A 19298-nucleotide genomic window follows, 5' to 3' on the forward strand; every position below is an offset into this window, starting at 1 on the left:
ATGTGGAGCTGATATTAATAGACTTGATAGAAGGTGCCCTGGTCAGCAGCGTAAGCGGTGCTTGTTCACCCAGTGGGTGTCCTTGTGTGGCGAGGGGGGAGCTGAGCGGGAAGGAGCTGGGGGACAGGACCAGCACGGAGGGAGGGGAGATGACAGATGGCAGCAGGGCACCCCGTCTCAGGTCACCGCTGTCCCCATCGGGTCAGGACCGCGCCGCTGGCTGCTCTTGCACAGGTGCCTCTGGCCACAGCTCCCGCCTTTGCTCCGGCTTTGTGAGATCGAAACACGAAGGGAAGTAGGAAGCTGCAGACACGCTCCCCCCATCCCAGCTAGTTATCCTGCCTCCCGGCTAGTGGCTATTTCGGGATGACACTAATATTATGTTGGCTTACACACACACCGCTCTTTATAAACCTGCCGTGGGGCCAGGGCTTCATCCCCGGGAAGAACAGGGAAATGATCTGAAAGCACAGGAAGCATTTTGGCAGAGCAGTGAAAATCACAGGAATAAACTTTCAGGGTCCATCAGGTAGTTTGATCTGTTTACATTTAATACTCCATTTCTCTACGCGTGCAAAGTGCAAGCCCCTAATCCCTGCTCAGTAATTACCAACATTAGAGGAACAGAGCAAGTCTTAACTATTCGCGCTGGCTAATGCATACACAACCATTTCCCTAACCCTCTCCGCGCCACAACATTAAGGTCTCTGTTCGTGATGACTGCCCTACAAAAACACCAGGGAAGGAGAAAGAGGTTGGTTGGGGGTGAGGGGGCATTTTATTTGATAAAATCATAAAGAGCAGTGCATCCTGCAGAGGAAGAATCTCCGAGACATAAATGTCAGGTTTATGAACAATTGAGCTGCTCTATACTTGCCCGAAATTGCTCTTTAAGGTCAGCACTGTAAGTGTTCCCTTGGGCAAATGGACTGCGGGACGAGTGCTGAGCGGAGAACGGCAGCTCTCCCGTCACCAAAGCGGGACCGAGACATGGCGCTGGGGTGAGGAGCCACGGCCCCGAGGTGTGGCTGCCCACACGATCCCAGACATGCACCCATACCGCCTTTTGGGGAAAAGCCTTGGGAACAGAAAGAGCATCGCTGCCTCCAGCCCGCTGCCTGCCCAGCCCTGCGCTGGCACTCTGGGAAAGCAACAACTCCGCTCTCAGAAACACGGATTCATTTACACTCAGGCAGCTTGTGCCAAGATACTTCACCTAGGTCTCAAAGTGCATGGGATGCAGACATACCCTTCTCCTGACTGAGGGCTGGGGTCCCTCGTTGCCCTGAGTGCGCACCCTCCGTGGAAACGAGTCTTATTTTGGCAACTGATGGACAGAAGGCCAGGAGCCCAGAGGGGAGCCAAGGGAGAGCCCCAGACTCTTTGGAGAAGACAACGGGCTGAGCGCACTCTGAGGACACATAAATCTCAAGGAAAGACCAGCCAGATTTGGCTTGTCCAGCTTAGCAAACGGGCTGGCTGAGGGCAGAGGGGCGAGCCATCAATAACACCAAGAGGCCGCTTCAGACTGATTTGAGAATGAGAAATCCCGGCAGGAGCCGTAAATCCTCCGGTGCACCCTCGGGTGCCAACAGGGTTCCTTTCCGACACCCAGCTTCTCAGTGACACACACAGGGTCAACTGGCTTGCCCTAAACCAGGCGTGGTGACAGGAGGACTGAGCCACAGACCCTGGGATGCCTCTGCTCCTCCTGCCTGCCCTCCAGGGAGGGGGTCTGCCCCCCCTCCCCTCAAGGGGACCCATAGGGCGCTGCAAAGCAGCTCAGGGCATAAATCAGAGCAAGAAGGAGCTGGGGAACTGATCTTGCAAAGGTTACAGCAAACAGCCTTGATAGGAAGCAGGAAGGATGAGCGCTAACGCAAGTTGTTTTATATTCCTCTGGGTTGTTACGACGGGGCCTTGATGGGCCATATGGTCTTGTCTTGACCCTTAAATCATCTTATGCCCTTCTAACAGCAGCTATCACTGTTGCTGGCTTCCATTCCTTGTTATTCTTGGCACTGGGAAGCTGGGATTGCGAGGCAGCTCAACCCCGTAATGAGATGCATCAGATGGAGACCATCTGGAAGGAGCATCCAACTTTAACCTTGAGGGCTACTTGGAAAAGGACCTTCAGCCAGCAAAAGCCTCTTTCCCACCAACAAACAGCCCTCTCTCGAATGCTCCCTGCAACATGCTGGGGTCTTGGGAGCCGTCAACCTCCAAAGAGCTCAGCACTAAGCCTCCCACGCTTGATGTCTACAGGACGGGTTGTCCATCTGCTCCCTGCCAAGCCACCGTGTCCTCGCGTGGTGGGAAAGCGGTCGAGCGGGGCCAGAAAAGTGACTGCAGGCACTCAGGGGAAGCGGGGCAGCAGCCAGCCAGGCGGGTCGCAGCCGGAATAAATCAATTATCCAACATTTCTCATCTGGAAAGGCAGGCGGGAACTTGGAGGAAGGTCCAGCTCCAATCGGGGAGCTGCAGGGGACAGCTCTGCCCACTGGCATTTTGGACCTTCCTTGCCTTTCCCCTCAACTCTTGCTCCCACTTTCATTCACTAATAGCCAATCCTTTGCATTTCCATATTCCCATCTATTTAAGGACTCTCTGTGCATCTGACAGATATTGCTGACAAATCTTGCCCGGCCACCCCAAAGGAGATAAACTTTGCCGTTAGCAGAAAACTCATTTTCCAAACGACTCCGAGGCTTCTGTCTTTGTTTCCATCCCAATTAGGAAATAAACCCATAAAAATGGAAAAAATCTTCACACTGCAGGTTTCTGAGATGAGAACCTGCTCCAGGTGGATCAAAATATTTCCCGTTAACGTGGTCTTGCTTCTGGGGGTGAAAAAGCAGGAGGGATTTGCGCCACTAGCCTTAGGACCCCAATTTCATGGAGCAAAGCACCTCTAAGCCTGCACTGAAAGCCTAGGAAAATCTGTTACTTCAACCGTTTGCTTAAGTGCTTTTCTCAATTGTGCCTTTGTTCTTTCCATTTTTTAATTAAGACCGAAAGGCCAAGGCTGTAAAAAGAGGAATTGGGAAGCTGCGTGCACAGGAAGAGAGAAAGTTCATTTGAATGGAAATTGAGAAGCCAAATCCTCGGAAAGGCTTTCAAAAGCCCACCTTAAACGATTTTCTTTGTTGTCCAGCGGGTTAAACACCTCATCGGAGCTGGGATATCTACCTTGAAATGCCTCTGCAGGTCTCCCCAAAGGCCATTCCCTATAGTGGGTGGGTTTTTTTAGCAAAGAGCTTGTGCCAGGACCAAACAGGAGTGGGACGCAAGAGGAGAGCACAAGGGAGAGCCGTACACGCCGCCAACGCATCCCCGACGCCTTCGCTGCTTCTCAAAAAGCCAGGGCTTTGCTGACAAAGAAATCCTAACCAGCCTAAGTACATCCCTGTGGCCTGTCCCCAGAGGCTGCTTGAAATTATTCAAGAAGGATCAGGCAAATTGTTTCATATAAAACATCCCCCTGAGACATGCCGAGAAAAAAGATTCATTAAAAAAAAATAATAAAAAGGAGCAACACTTAGGCACAGAGAGGCCGTGATAGAAATAGCAACCTGAAAGGGCTTCGGGAGGGCAAGCGTTTCTTCCCATGGAGGATGACCAGAGGGCACAGCATGAGCTGTGCGAGCTGCGCAGCCAGCTCTGCCGATGACAAACGTCACCGTCTCCAGGTGGAAGGATTTATTCCCAGCCACAGACCTCTGCTGTCCAGCCGGGCTGGTTAGCATGAATCATCCATGCACCTGATCTTAATTTAACGTCTGTCCGTCCATCTCGCCGAAGCGGATGCCAACAGATACGGAGGCCCCGGGGCAGTCTCGGGTTCGCCGTCCACACAACATCTCCAGGAGAAACCCAGCAGAGAAGATCCTGAGAGGCAACAATTCCCAGATCCTTCTCAAAACATCTACAAAATCTTAACTTCCCTGGCCGGGGCTGGACAGCAAACAAGATGAGGGTGCTGTCAGATGGCTTTGCTCCCACCCCTGGGGCTCACAGAACTATAATTTCCTATTTTGCCCTATATAAATCTATCAGACGCTGTGCCTGACGACCCAAGTCAGCTTCCTGGGGAAGGCAAAGCCTCTCCCTGTACAGCTGGCCAGCTCAGAATTGTCCTCTAAAGAAGATTTAAACCTTTCTCCAAAGCACCTAGTGCCGGTCAAGACCTCAAAAGAGGACACTGCACCCTCCACCATGGACACATGGGAGAGAAGCAATTTTGGCAAGAAGGGTTGATAGCACTTGCTAAGAGAAGGGCAAACTGGGGGGGGGGGGGGGGGGGGGGGGGGAACGGACACATGAGACAGGGACAAAAGCCGCAGCTTCGGAGCAAACCCCAACTCCTGACCCAGATTCTCCACTGCACAAAGTCACCTCCCGATGCTCTTCAGGCCAAAAACAGGTCAAGAACAGTTGCAAAGCTCCTCACACCTGCTCTCTGGCCCCAAGAAGGCTCCCGGGGCAGTGCAAAGGGGCTAGGACTTCACAACCTTTGCTGTTTGTGTTTCCCTTCCCGCTGTCAGCATCCCCGTCCCCACGAGCCCCACGCGGGATGAAGGTGCCTTCGACGAACGCGGGACGCAGTGCTGATAACGCCGAGCCACACAAGGAGTGTGCGAGCCACCCCGCTGTGTTATTAATACATGAACTTTGCCACCGCCCTCCCACGCTGCCTGCTGATTTTTATTCCATATTGCATAATTAATCTGTCAACATTCTGTGACGAGGTATAAATATTAATAATACGATCACACAGTTGGCTGTTCCTTTTAAAATTCAAACTCTGCGAAGATAAATCGCGCACTTAATCTTAGCAAGCTTTGAAGAGTGTATTAAAAAGGGAGAAAAAAATAATTTAAAAAAAAAAAAAGAGGATACATTTGATTTTGCAACAGGATTGCCTGCTTTTACCTGGAGTTGCCCTCCCTCTCCCGCACAAATGCGAGTGCGATAGTAGCATTTGCTCAAATGTTTGGCTGCACCGATATTGTGGGAGCGATAGCGGGGAGAGGTGGTGGATGAAATGCAACCGGTGTGCAAGGTCACCCTCCCCCGCCAAAGTTAGGACGAAACCATGGGGTCGTGTGGTGGGACACCAGCTGCACCCAGGGGAAAGGATCCTTTACTGGGCTAGGTCCTCCCAATAGCCCTGCAGAGATTCAGCTAGGAAAAAAGCCAGAAAGGGCTTTAAAAATCCCATCAAGCAATATCTGAAGGGTAAAGAATAAGGGGAAGAGCGCATCCCCACAGAGTTTTGCAGCTGCTTTCAGTGCCACCCCGAAGACCAGAGCTGGACGTTAAGGCTGCTGAGCCTACAGGAATGGGAAGCTCAAAGCACCACCAACTTCACAAATGGTTTTAAAAACACAACTCGAGAGGCCCCGATGCAGCTCGGCACTTCGGAAAGTACCAGTCTTGAAACACACAAGATGTCCAAGGTACCACGCGCAGTTTCTGAGCACTTTGCCATGCGTGCATCCTCACAGACCCTTCCTTAGACAGAAGGATGCTGAGTCTCCTGCCTGAAGAAAGCCTGCAGTACAGTTTGCAACCGAGGCCTCTGAACGAGCATCTACCAGTGCCTCCGTGGCTCCCCAGCCCCAGCTCTGACTGGTAAGCTCAGAAAGCTCCCCTAAGCCTTTGCAGGAGAAACTTTCCTGTTCATTCTGGGCTGCAAGACCTCAGTAGTGCTCGCTGCCCACCCTGACCCAGACTCGCGACCCCAAGACTTCTGCTCCACACTACTTTCTGCATATTAGTCATCTCCAGTTGAGATGATGTCTCTTCCTGAGCTTTTTCTTTTCCTTGAGACAAAAAAAAGTATTCTGCCCGTAATGTATGTAACACCTTGTAAGCCACAGGGGCTCCTTTCTTGTCCATACCCATTTTGTCCCAGCTCAGTTGTTCTGTCTAACCCCGCTTTTGCTTCTGAAAGAGGAGGACAGGGAGGAAAAATCATAGTACCCGCCTGCCTCTGTAATACAAATAAGACGAAGTGATGGCAAACTCTTCCCTCAACACTCCAGTCACTTTGTTTTACGGAGTACTGAAATGAAAGGGATACTTCAGATTAGAAGATTTGTTTAATGGTCTGATTAATTCATTCCAAACAGACAGAGACTGTTCTGAGGATCTCTGTTAGCTCTTAACCTTTCCAGCTTGGGTTTTTTTTTTGTGTATAAGCGAGGATGTGTTTTAATTTAATATTCAGCGCCTGCTGCGCTCTCTCTGGGTTGGATCACATGGCTTTTCTTCTTCACACGGAGAGGGGACCAAATGCTTCTTAAAATAAATGGAGAGAAGCTGGTAAACAAGGAGGGCGAAAGCAGGAGGGCTCACCTGACGGCCCGCACACGCCACGGGCAATTACCCCATTCACCCTGGTTCAGTTCACAAAATTAATTAGCACTGAACGCTGCTGGTCCATATTATTTATGAGCTAATGAGCAGGAGAAGCTGCAATTCCAAAGGCAAGCGTGCCAGGTGGCCAGAGGCAAGTTTCCAGCCCCCTGGGAGGGAGAGGACCCCAACCTTGTGATGCCAGCATGACACCTCGCAGAGCCAGGAATGGGGCTGGGACTTTGAGGTTTTGGGGAGCGGAGCTCACCTGCAGGGACGGCAGCACACAAGAAGGAACTGCTCCTAGGTTTTTGGAGACCTGGATTAAAGAGCAAGGGGTCTGGTCAGCGCCCCATGCCTGGTCTTCACGGGCTCTGTATAGCAGCTACACCTGCACGCTGTGGGACACATGGTCCTCGGGCCACCGTGGTGCCCGTGTGCCCTTGGGTGTGCGCAGGGCAGCACGGCCAGGATGCTATCGTTCATAAAAGCAATAGGATCCTGCTGCCCTCAGCTGCACTAACGCCCCTGGTGCCTTCTGCTCCTCCAAAGAGACCTGAGGAACAACCAACATCAGGCGTGGGCACACACTGTGACAAGATGGATGGTTTCCAGGATCGGCACACAGGCTAGACGTGATGGAGGTTCAGCCACCCGTTGGCAAAGGCCATCTCTCTAATAGCTGTCACTGTCATGCTGAAATTCAGGGAGGCCTATCACGTCATACCTGCCTCCTGCAGGTTTTGAGCTGTTTCCCTTTCCCTCTCTTCTCTCAAGCTACGAAGACAGATTCCTCCTCCAATTGAAACATAAGGCCACTTTGTCAGGAGGAGAAGGCACAGTGACAAACAGGTACATTAGCACGGCGAGCGAGCGAGCAGCGCTCGCACCAAGCCCTGGATCAGACAAGCACAACCTCTTGCCTTCGCTGCTGTGGCTCCCACCCCCGGCTGGCCGATCACCCCGCAGCCCCGGGTACCCACAGCACAGCCCCAGGGAAAAGCAAGCTCAGCAGAGCGATGGGGCGATGATCCCCAAGCACTGCTCAAGCAGCAGGCTGGGAGAAGACGAAGAGGCATTTAATTTCCGCCTGACGTGCTATCACTTATGCGAGATCACAGCTTCTGCTCTTGCTTTCACTCATCCCCCTCCTCTAGGACTGCGGAAAAATATCACCGCTCGCTTCAAGTGAGGCAGAAAGTTCAGCCATGGCATCTGCTAAGAGTACTCCATGTCTAGTGCTCATCTCTTACGCGAGCCTCTAACCGCAGGCAGACCCGTGCCTCACCACCTCCCCAGCCGGAGAGGCGGCTCTCTGCTCCGGTACGACGGGACTGTAACGCGTTCACGCACAGGGGACAGTGAGCGAAGGGTAATTAGAGGCTCCGTTAACGCAAAGGGGGCTGATTTCGGGTTGCATGGACAACCTTCGACCCGGCAGGTCGGGAGTGCTCAGCTCGACAATGCTGCCGCTCTTTCAGCCCAGGCATTTGCTCAGAGCTCCCCTGAACGCAGTGTTATTTCCATGTCCAGCCTACTACGTGTGCTGCAATTAACGTCATCTAATTGGTCTATCTTTGCCTGTTTTATTGACAGTCCACCAGTCCAGATGCTACGTTATCCCCCCCATACCAATTCCGACATCCACAAATGAAACAAGAGCCAAAAAATCAGCTTCCCAGTCAGAAAATCATTTTACTTTATTCGTCTGTTTATTATTTTTCACCCCATACGCTCACAATTTTTTTTTTTCCTGGATAACAAGCAGGGGGGAGGGGGAAATCATATTCTAGAGTTTTTGCTTCTATACGCCTTTTTCCCTTTTTTTAGCACAGAACAGATGTTTCACACGTCAGTGTCTCTCTTGACAAAGGCGGCCTTTTTCTGTTGGGGAAAAGATGCTCTGAAGGAAATTTTCCTCTGAGCTCTAGTCCCAAATTTCTTCAGCTTTTCCGCAGCTCCTCCTGTGCCTCCAGCTAGAGCACAAGAGAGAGCGTGTCCTCCGGGCTATCCCAGCACACCGGTCTGTCTCGAGTGGTCACCCAGCCTTGCACATTGCCGTCAGGGTGGTTTCTACAAGAATGGCACAATAATGGAAATTGCCATTAACCGGAGTAAATAACTTTAATTAGCTTCACTTGTAACTGTCATATAAGGTAAAAGGAGTCCACAATTAAAGACATAGCATTAGACCTATAGGAGGGTATAACTCCACTAAAATCCTACAGACAAAACCGCATTTAGACTCTGCTGAAGGCACAAAACCGCAAGTGCCAGCTAGTGATTGCAGTCACTAGCTGGCCATTACGGCCTTGACACAGGGCAAGGAGAAAGAAGGTCCCTTCGGTCATCACTTCGAAGAGGCATCGCAGTCAAAATGGTACAAGCCCAGGACTCGGCACCAGGACATTTGGCTATTTTTTGGCTTGCCGTATCTACCGTGCTTGTTTTTTCCCTGTGCCTCAATTGACTCGTATGAAAAATGGGGATGATAATAGCCAGCTAACAGTGGCAATGTTTGAAATATTAGCTCTGCTAAAACAGGTGAGCTGTCTCAGCTTACAGGAGCGACCCTGCTAGCATTGCCAGAGACAGATTTTTTTTTTTTTTTCTGGCGTTAACAATAAATCACCAGCTCATCTCTGCTCTGTGATAGTCAGGGAATCAGGGTAGTGGTCAACTAGCTGTGCTTCGGTAAATCCCCCTGCAAGCATGAATTACTGAATGTTGCAGCACTGGGAGAGGGAAGAGAGAACTGGGGCTCGCCCTGCCTCTTCCTCCAGCTTCCCTATATAAGGAGGACCATATGCTTGAAAAGAAAAGCAAATAAACCTCTTGCTACAGATAAAGACCAAAGCAGCACACCTTCCATGTATGAGGGCGCTTCAAAACTCCAGAGTCTCTTCTTGCTCGAGCCAGTAGCACAAACTGGTTTCACAAGTATGAAAGTACGGCTAGGACTACGTGTTTGGCCAAGAGTTGCAGGCATGAAACCCCAGGAGCATTTTCACACCATTGCCTCGAACGGAGCAATCCCTGGCTCCCCAGCACATCCCCGCCTCACTCTGTGCCCAAAACCCAACACTTCGGAGCTGTGTCTCCTCCGGAGCTGCTGCGATTGGTGCTGGCACCAACCCCTTCCGCAGGACGAGATAATGTGCATTATTTGCTAAAATAAGTTTGACATTAATTAGCAGGAATCTCTCTGGCGAAGACTCACACTGTGCAGCAGATGTGATGCGGGCTCACAGCTCCTTCCCTCCCTGCCGGGTGGATGGGGGGAAGAGCTGGAGTCGCCGAGTTTGTGTAACGCGTCCAGGAAGACTGTGTCAAGAGGGACTGTCACCACTGGTGCCAAGCCGAGATGTCCTCCCAGCAGAGCAGGCTGGATGCGTTTTAAAAGAGACAGGCTGGGAAAGAGACAGATGTCACCCGTGATAGACAAGGCAAAGGCAGGGGACGGCCAGCACCAAGGCTCTCCACTCTCCCTGGGAAATGCCGGCTTGGGACACGGTCATTTGCCTTCCTCCAGAAAGTGGGTAGTGAATGATCGAAGCAGTCATCTGAAAGCGCTTGTTCTCTCCAGAACATCAGCTTCAGATTCAAGCCAGGCAGCTCAATTCCTCATCCTCTGTGCTCGATAAACCCTGGTCCATAAAATTTATTGCATGCTTCTAGATGACAACTGCAGGAAAAAAAACCCCAATGCTGGAGTCGCGTCTTGTGTAGACAGCCTTTACAGATGGCGTTGCCACGGCTGATTTACATGAGACAAGAGGCAGGCCAAACCTGAGCGCCGTGAAAAATCCCATACCTGAGCGTGAAAATTCCATACCTTCCTCTCCATGGCCCCATCTTGCTTGCACGCTTGTTTGTGACAAGGGCCTATTCCACAGGTCAGCTACAGCATTCTGGTGAAAGCTACAGCATGTCTAGGGACTTCGGAGAACGGGAGCTTGCTCGCAGCCACCCACACCAGGCTGTACATTACTATGTAACCCACGTCCATTCGTCCATATGCGTGAATTGTATGTAACGGACACGGCACAGGGCAGCTGGAGCACAGCGATGGCAGGAAACCTCTCTCTGAGCCCAGGAATGCTGCTGTAGGACCTGCTGCTACCTTTCCTATATTGACCATGAAAAGGAGTTCGGTCCTCCTGTATTACACACTGAGCAAAGCCAAAATAGAGGATGGTCAGCCCTGGGGAAAGTGTATGGTCTCTTCACGGCCGAGGAAGGGGAGATAAGAGAGATGCTGCTGATGGTACAAGACAGAATAAAACCGAGCATCCACCAACCCTGAGAAAAGGGCACAGGCTCAAGACGATCGAGATGTCTGCAGCACAGGACGAGGCACGGACAGGTCTAGAGTGCCTGGGGGAGCAGGGAGCAAAAGCATAAGGGTTGTGGAAGGTCAGCACTGAAGGATGCAGGACCGATGTACTGGGAGATGCAGTCCCTTCCCTCTCATCTGCACCAAACTCGCCACTGCCACAGAAGCGAGGGTCCGTGCAAGCAGAGCAACATTTCTGCCGTGCTCTGTCCTCTCCTGAAAGCTTATTAACTAACAACAGGGGAGAAACACTGCAGCATCCCAGTTCAAAGCAGATAAGGACCCAAATCACGCAGCGTCCCTCCGTGAGGTGAGCTGACCACAAAGCGGTCTCTGGCAGGCTGCGTGGGAGTCAAGGTGGTGGTGGCCTCCCAAATCCATCCTCACCCTTTCCTTCTCCATGGCCGGGGGGCTCAGAGGCTGGGAGAGCGGGCAGGCAGAAGGACGAGGGGAAAAAAAAAGGAAAAAACCCAGAACAAGCCACACCATGGTGAATGGAGTGGAAAGATTTCTGAAGGAGCCACGTTTGTCACATTAAAGTGAGTGAAAGGCAGGCGCGGGCGCTTCCCTGCCTGTCAAGTGCGTTTGTCTCTGGTCCCGGGAATTTTCATTATTCATTATTCGTCTGACGTGGACAGCAACAGGAGCGCGAGGCTCTGTCTAATCCCCACCTGATAATGTATTTCTGATAAGCATGACGGAGCCGACACTACCGACCGGATTCACATTTCCAGCAGATAAAGTGCCATTTACAGCAGGCAGGTGCCGCAAATTTAGATTGGGGAGATAAGGGGAGGTGCGGGCTGACAGGTCCCAAGGGCACGAGAGAAGAGCAGTGACGTGGGTCTGGGGACAGAGGTGACATCCACGGCGCTGCCTTGGCATCCAGTGGCAAGGATGCACGCATGTCATTAATGCTACACGCGACCCAACTGAGAACAAATCAGCGGCAAAGACATAGAAGAGTCTTGGGTTGACTCCTGTCTCATCCAGCCTGGGTCTCCCCTCTACGGCACACAGTTCAAAACAGCAGAGGCCAAAAAAACCACCGCCAAGACACAATTCAGAGCTCCAGAAGTGCATCGCGCTTGGAAAGAGCGCTAATTCAGCGGCTGCCTAGGGTCCATGTCCACTAGCAATTATCGTGCCTCGGATCAACCTCATTGACTCCAATACTACCGCGGCACAAAGCTACAGCAATGGGCCATTAATATTTATCAGGCTTCATACGAGGAAAAATGGCTTGTATGATATGTTCTGTGTAATTTATGTCATGTATTTTAACAGTGGGTCATGGCAGAAGCCAGATAACAATAACCTTGTCAACTAGCAGGATTTATAGCCTGGTTAAGATACATATAAAGGTACCCACTTTATTGCAACCTGTAAGTATTTCAAGTGTGGAAACTCTAAAGAAGAGGTATAGATGCTAGAGGGCTAGAACTATGGCTATCTGAGAGAGAGAGAGAGAATTTAGGTCAAGTATAAATATGGGAAAAGTTCTTGATGCAAAGATCTACAGGGCTGTGCAACCATCTCCCAGGAGGAAGGAGGAGATGCTCCATTGTTTCCGACATTTCAAACTAGACTGGACGGAGAACTAAATATTACATACGGTAGAGAGGAGCTTACACGCTAGCAAGGGGATAGACTAAAATACAACGCCGCTATGAAAAGCGGCAATGGGAAGATGACACTGCCTTTGCATGCTATTCCACAAAGCAGCTCCCCATACATATTCTGAGCCAGATCTGCTGATTTTGGGTGACACACACAAGCTTGTAATGCTTTCTGCTCCTGTCAGCCCCGCAGAGCCGATGCAGCCAGGAAGGGGGGAGCTGGAGCCTCCCGACTGCCGCATGATGGACAGCGGTATTGTCATCCGGAATACCGGCTCTGTGATCCCGCGAGAGACAAGGAGGCTGCGTGGGCATGGATGAGGACAGTATTTCAGCTGGAAGAGCCCAGCTTGACTTTTAGACCCCAGCTTGGGCCGGTAGAAAATCTTTTTTTCCTCATCAAGAGTCGAAACGCAAACCTGCTAAGGCTCTGGGAAGACGGCGCGTGAATATTGGACTCGGTCTCCCTGGCAGATGGGGAACACGCCTAAAGAGCCCAAGATTCAGTTGCTAACAGCGTCAGTCATTACAACAAGACACGTCAGCACATCAGGTCTCAGCCTGAAGCCAAAAGATGTACATGGATTTACCCACACTGAGGCTCTAGCCTTTCCGCACCCATCGCCTAACAAGCTCTTTGGATTGGGGATCTCCGTGCAAATGCCAAGGACCAGCTCCTCCAGGAAAAGGGGAGATGAAGACTAGCCGGTCCCAGAAGACACGAGCATCCCTGCCGTCTCGCAGAGCTCACGGCAGCTGCAGGGCAGTGGGAGAAGCACAACGTAACTCCCTCCGCGCAGCGATCATAACTTTGCAACAGCAGCTCTTTAACAGCTTCCCTCACTAACAAGCTGCTCTTGTTTTCATGTTTTGGAATGGCTTAATCCTGTATATGATAACATCCCCAACAAGCAAGTGCATTAAACTGTGACAGCTTTTCACTGACCTAAGCAATTGCATTGCGAAAACGCCATTAGCGTCTCTCTCTTCTTCATCTAATCCCCCCATCCCCTCCCTCCGCTTTTTCCCTGGCCAGTAAGAGCTATGCTCAATACCACTATTAAATTACCCTTAGAAATACGCTCCTCAAAGAAAATCAATGCACATGTGTTTTAACACTTGTCACAAATAGATCAACTGGGCAATCAAACATATATTATTCTACCCAAGGTTTAAATAAATAAAAGGGCCACATGTTGATGGCATGCTCCCATGGCTAGTGCACCTCCTGGGCTGCTGCCGTGCCCAGTGCTTGCTCTCTGCTCCATCTAGATCTGTTCTGACAGCAATGTTGCATGTACAGGGCTGCCATGAAAAAGGCACGAGGGGGAAGGGTCAAGCTCCAGTGCACCAATGCTCATTGCACCTGGTTTTGCAGCGACGATAACGTACTCCCTGTGAAGTCTGGGAGCGCGCAATGGCCTGGCACTGGCACAGGCAGCGCTCCCCGGTTGCAGCGTCAGGCTGTTGCACGGCCTCGCTTGCCTTGTTTTTCAAACCCCTCTCCCTGTTCCCTTCCTGACACTATTACTTACTCCTCCTGGTGCCAGTGGGATGATTCTCCCCAGGAGCACATCTCGGCATCCCTACATAAAGGGCCATCACTGATGGTTTGTATGGGGAACATGCACACAGGTCTAAAGCGCCTGATAAATACATCGTGAGCCTTGAAATCTGTTCCTACTGTGAAGATGTTTGCTGCGACTATTTTTACTTCAATATCATTTTCTCTCTTCCCCCCGCCCCCTTCCTCTTTTTTCCTTGGTCAAATCAGGACAGAGAGGGATTTCTTGCCGACTAATTAAAGCCCCACATGTTAATGAACTCCCAACACTTTACTGCCTCAGAGTGTCTGCAGCCCCACAGGAAATTAATAAGAGCTTTAATCACGAAGAAACTTAAAAGGTCAGTGCCTGCTATGGGTCTCCAAACACAGAAGGCAACAGAATCATATCATATTTTAAAAACACCCTGCTGAGAAGCCATGGGACTGAGGACAGAGACAAAATAACAGGCAGAAAATGAGAGGTGCGGCTGCCGTCACGGGGCGAGGGAAAAGCGGGACGGGGAGGCTGTAATCACACGCTCTGCCTTTGTCTTCTATTTAATCTGCCCTACCGTTGTTATTTCTTTTTTTCCCAGTGCAAGGCCAGATTACACGTGATCGATCTGCTTGAGAGTAACCCTTTACCAACCCACCTGACAGCTCATCTCGTGACCTTCCTCTCCATCTCCTTGCTAAACGAGCTCTCCCCAGTTTTCCCTTCCCGGCTATTTGCATGCATCTTCCTAAAGCTCCTTTCAAGATATTAGGAGGTACATAGATAAATTGATATTGTAACTAGATGCTCCAGATGGACCAATTACTGAATTAATCCATAATACCTACCTGGCTACAGCAGCGAGTTATTTACAGCAGTCACCAAAGCACACACATAAGCTATGCATTCCTCAGCACAGTATCAAAGCACAGCATTGCAAGCACCAGCTCTGCAATGGTTTTTTTACCCCAGCCTGGGTGAAACTCCAGTGCTCAGGCTTCAGCTCAAGGAGCATCTCCAAGGGGAGGCACAAACGCAGAAGGATAGCTTGGAGCGAGTGCTTCTGGGGCCAGACAGCACGGCCCCAGTTAGCAAATGGACTGGGGTGATGTTTCCACATGCCTATTCCTGGTACAACCCGCAGCCCATCAAGAGTTTTACTATCCACTCCAACAGGAGCACGTGGGGAAACTATCTGTAGGTCACAGCTATGAATCCAGACCTGGTCTGGACACAGAAAGTTGTCCATAGTACAGAAGACAACAGATTGATGTTCAACGCACAAGTCAGGAAAGCTTCAACCTTCCCAACCCGGCCAGCCAAACCAAGCTGAACTCCTTGGCCATTCGCTTGAGGACCCTCAAAGGGGACACGCACGAGAAACATTACTGTGGCTGAGCTTCGCATCCGCATGCAGCTCCTCCTCGCCTTTCCAAACCCCTCCGAGAGGCTCTAGCAGCTCTTTTTTCCTCTCCTCCCCAATTTTTTTGACCTCTGAACCTCCAATGATGTGACTTCCTACCTGATTGAGTGTAAAAGCTTTCAGCTACTCTAATCACAGATCAATGGCCCATTCCATGGAGAGAAAATTATCCTCAGTGGTGTTTATCATCCCTGCAAACTTCTGCCGTCCTCCTCTCGCTCCTATACCTCTTTAACCCCTTGCTGCCCACAGTCTCCTGTTGCTCTCGCATTGGGGCTGAGGAGGGAAGCAATTCCCCCAGGACGTACAAGCGACTGCTCCCAGCACCCTCACCAGAACATTTTCTCCAGAAACCTCTGGTCCTGCCTTGACCAGAAGTCTTTTGCCCCTTGTCTTGCCCGACCTCCACAAGCTGGCTGCAATCCCAATACCAAGAAGGAACGAGGCCAGAAATGAGTCGGAGCAGAAACCAAACTGCCCTGCAAGTTGGAAGGAGGCCCGGAGGAGCCAGAAATTTGGCCACCCAAAGCGAGCATCCAGATGTAAGGGCCGAGTCCAGCTCAGCCACAGGCCAAAACGAGCCCCTGCAAGGCTCATACCCGAAAGCGAGGGATCAGACCTAACACATTGCTGCTCCAGCCCATCTCCAGAGCACATTCAAAGAGCTCCAGAGGCTTTTCCATCTTTAGGTTTACAAGCTAAATCCCAAGAGGGAAGGAGCCCCCAGCACTACTGCCAAGGCTCAAACAAAGACTTGGCAATGCATAGCCCAGGAGAAAACCCAGCGTTGCAACGGCATCAGATACACACTTCAGACGCCCTCCTGCTTGCAGGCACACAGCAAGCGCTCCCTCCCTCGAGTTCAAAGACTCTTCCCTTTGGGCAGGTTATAATTGAACACCGTGACATTACCCACACTGGCCGCTCTCGGAGACGCGGCGCCGGACAAGACCCATCATCGCTCCCGTTTCTCTCCGGCAATTCCTCGGCCTCATTTTGACTTGCGGTTCTTTATCCCCTCTTGGGATTTGGCCCCATCTACAGAGATAATTGGATACACACCCTCCGCGTCCTCCTCCTGTCAGGAGCCAGCCGTCTGACGTTTTAAAGGCAATCTCCCTGTTTCCCCCACTCCCCACAAAAGCCTCTGCTGAGATCCTGACGAGACGAGCACCATGGGGAGCAGGAGACAGCCCCACTCCCTTCCCAAATAACTCGTCCTCTGCAGGCCAGCCTCAGCTTCCCCTTTAATTTCCAGACAGATTTCATCCGACAGTGCTTTAGAAAGCAGTACGAGAAATCACCATCAGAGCAATAATACGATTATAGTCCCTCAATGGCCATAGCTGAGGATGCAATAACTGCACCCGTCGCTCACCTCTGGCTTTGGCCTCGCTACTACCCTTCCTCCTCTGAGCGACCTCCTGCCCCGCAATCCCCACTCTGGCTATCATTTTATTATATTTTTTTTCTATGCCAGCTGCACCAGGAGAGGGAAGGAGCACCCAAACTCATGGGAGACGCAGACAGTAAACTTTCCTCGCAAAAGCTGGTCCCCCCGTAGCGAGCATCCCTCCCTCCCTGCGACAGGGGATGTCTTCCCTTTGCCGCTGCCACCGATGTCTGCCTCCTGAAGAACTGGGTTATATATATATGTATATACACACACACACAGATACATATATATATATAAAGAAGAACAACCCACTTAATGAGCTCTGATACCTTCCTTGTAAAGAGTGGGAAATTATCTGCGGGTCTAGGAATATCTTCATTAAAAATGCATTTAGCTGTGGAGCGCTCCGAAAGAGAGACCTGTAATACATGAAAGATTAGCCCCAGATTGCTGATTGGGCTCTTTCACATCGTTATGGTAATTAGGCTCGCACAGGCTGTTGTGCTGACTCCGACACTTTGCCCGGCTTGCCTTTGTCTGGGATTTAAGGTGGATTTTCCCCCTACTCCTCACCCCTTCTCCCTCCCCACCAATTCCTCCCTCTCCGCTTGTCTCGGTCCCCGGCCGAGGAGCGGGCACTACCTCGGCTCATCAACATGCAAAGTGCCGTGCTCCGATTCACCTGCGCTCCCCGGCTGCCTCTGCCAACCCCGGCCCTGCCTCGCACGGAGGAGAGAGAAGAAATTAATGGTAATTACGAGGCGTGAGTGGATATTACAGCTCTCAATCTGATTGCCACTGAAACCAAATAAAAATGCAACTTAATCAGCCGATTATTAAAGTGGGGAATAAACAAACAGCGATGCGTCCTCGTCCTTCCTAACGCGCTGCCGTGCTCCCCTGCCTATGGACCCGGGGGAGCCCGGCTGGGTCATGCCTCCGGCAGACAAACCTTGCTCCAGTCTGGTTGGGGTTGAGGGTTTTTTTGCCCCCTCCGTGTCACTTGAAAGGGAAATCTTGCTCAGCCCACCAGCCTGCAAAGATGGAGTGAGAAAGGCGTGCTTCAGACGAGGTGTGAGGGGAAAGGAAAATACTCAGAAGGTTTCCAGGGAGGACCACGGCTAATGATTGCGGTTTTCAACAAGTCTCACGGCTCACTCCTTGTTGTGAAGTACTGCTTTAGCTTTCTTGAGCTGCTGAACCCCCTCCGCAGAGCAGACGGCTGCAGACCTCCTCTGAACCGCAGCAGAAATGCTCGGGGAAGGCATGCAGCTGCCTGCGAGCCACTTGCTTAACCTCAACAAGGAGAAAGGGCCATTTCGTGGCACGTAGCCTGCGAGGCAGCGAAGCCGGGAGCGTGCCAGATAGCTGCTCGGGCACCACTGTGTCTTATTCCGCTGAGCTACAGCAAACAGCAAAAAAAACCTCTCCCTTTGGTCTCAACTCAGGATCCACATGCAACAAGGTCCTTCAGCGCTCCCCAGCTCCTGAGACTCAACCAAGACCTTTATTATAAAAGATCCAAAGCAGGACATCAGCAGCTCCTGGGCAGCAGAGGTTTCCAAAACCCCTACTTGCCACCGACTGCTGAAGCACCTCTGGGGCAGAGAGCGATTTTAGGTGCAGCGGCCAAATTCAGCCAAACTAGAAAGTGGGGAGCGCAACCAACTAAAAGCCCACCCCATCCAGCGACACAAATAACAAGGTGCTGCTTCCTCCCTCCTGAAACAGGTCTGGGCTTCTCCGCTGCTGCCATCCTGGATGATAACACTTCTCTGATGACCCCGAGCCGGTGCCAGCCCATATCATCACTCGCTAATCCCAGCCACGAAGCCCTCTAACCCCGCTGCTCACCCTCTTATCTCTCGCTCCCCTATCTGCCCACCTTAGATTTCAGCTGGCGTTTGCCTAATCCGTCTCCGAGCCCAGGGGACCTCGGCGGAGCCACTGGCCTTGTATTAACCTTATGGCACTGGGGCAGGTTTGGAGACTTTCCAGATGTGATCTGAGCCTCTGACTCAGAATAATAATAGACAGGAACGATCATAAATTAATCTTCTCATCCATCTCTCCCTTCCTCATACATGTATTGATGTGTTTCTATAGCCCCTCCGCATCCTCCCTCCGCTCTATTCATCCATCTATCCCCTGGCATGTCCTTTAATTACCTGCCCATTAGGTTTCCTCTTTCCTGGCTCCACATTTTATCCCCTCTCTGACTGCAGCAGGGAATATGCTTTAACCCTGCAACAGACCACAGGGGAAGAGAGTAGGCAAGTGTCCACGCACAGGAGAGGGCCAAGCTCCATGCTCCCTGGGGAGGTCTCAAGAAATTCCCTCTCGGAGACAAAAAAGCTTCTGATTAAGTGGAGGAGCTGTTGTCACAGCTGTAAGCTGGACACCTACCCTAGAGGACACTGCTGGGTTGCCCATCTGCTCCAAACCATCACCGGGCACAGGAGAAAGCCAAGCTACAGCTACCATGAGAAGGACTGAAGCTTTGGAAACCCACCTTGTCCCCTCCTCATCCCCTGCCCCCTTCAAATCTTTCTGCAAGGCCCCCATCTTCTCCAAGGCCTTGTAAATAAGGCACAGCAAGCAAGGAAGATGCAATGGAGATTGC

At 51.3% G+C, this 19298-nt stretch overlaps 1 protein-coding gene and 1 non-coding gene across 7 annotated transcripts in view; both read right to left on the reverse strand.

Moving 5' to 3' along the window:
- LOC104016637 (opioid-binding protein/cell adhesion molecule homolog) overlaps positions 1–19298 on the reverse strand; it is a 303394-nt gene that overhangs the window by 46533 nt on the left and 237563 nt on the right. The window lies entirely within an intron of this gene.
- On the reverse strand, positions 11823–11889 carry LOC148054981 (U4 spliceosomal RNA). The gene has a single exon (XR_015706116.1). It is a non-coding gene; the product is annotated as a U4 spliceosomal RNA (small nuclear RNA).

This window comes from Nipponia nippon, unplaced genomic scaffold (assembly GCF_047370975.1).
Source record: "Nipponia nippon isolate SJK-2023a ecotype South Korea unplaced genomic scaffold, ASM4737097v1 scaffold_28, whole genome shotgun sequence".
Lineage (NCBI taxonomy): Eukaryota > Metazoa > Chordata > Aves > Pelecaniformes > Threskiornithidae > Nipponia > Nipponia nippon.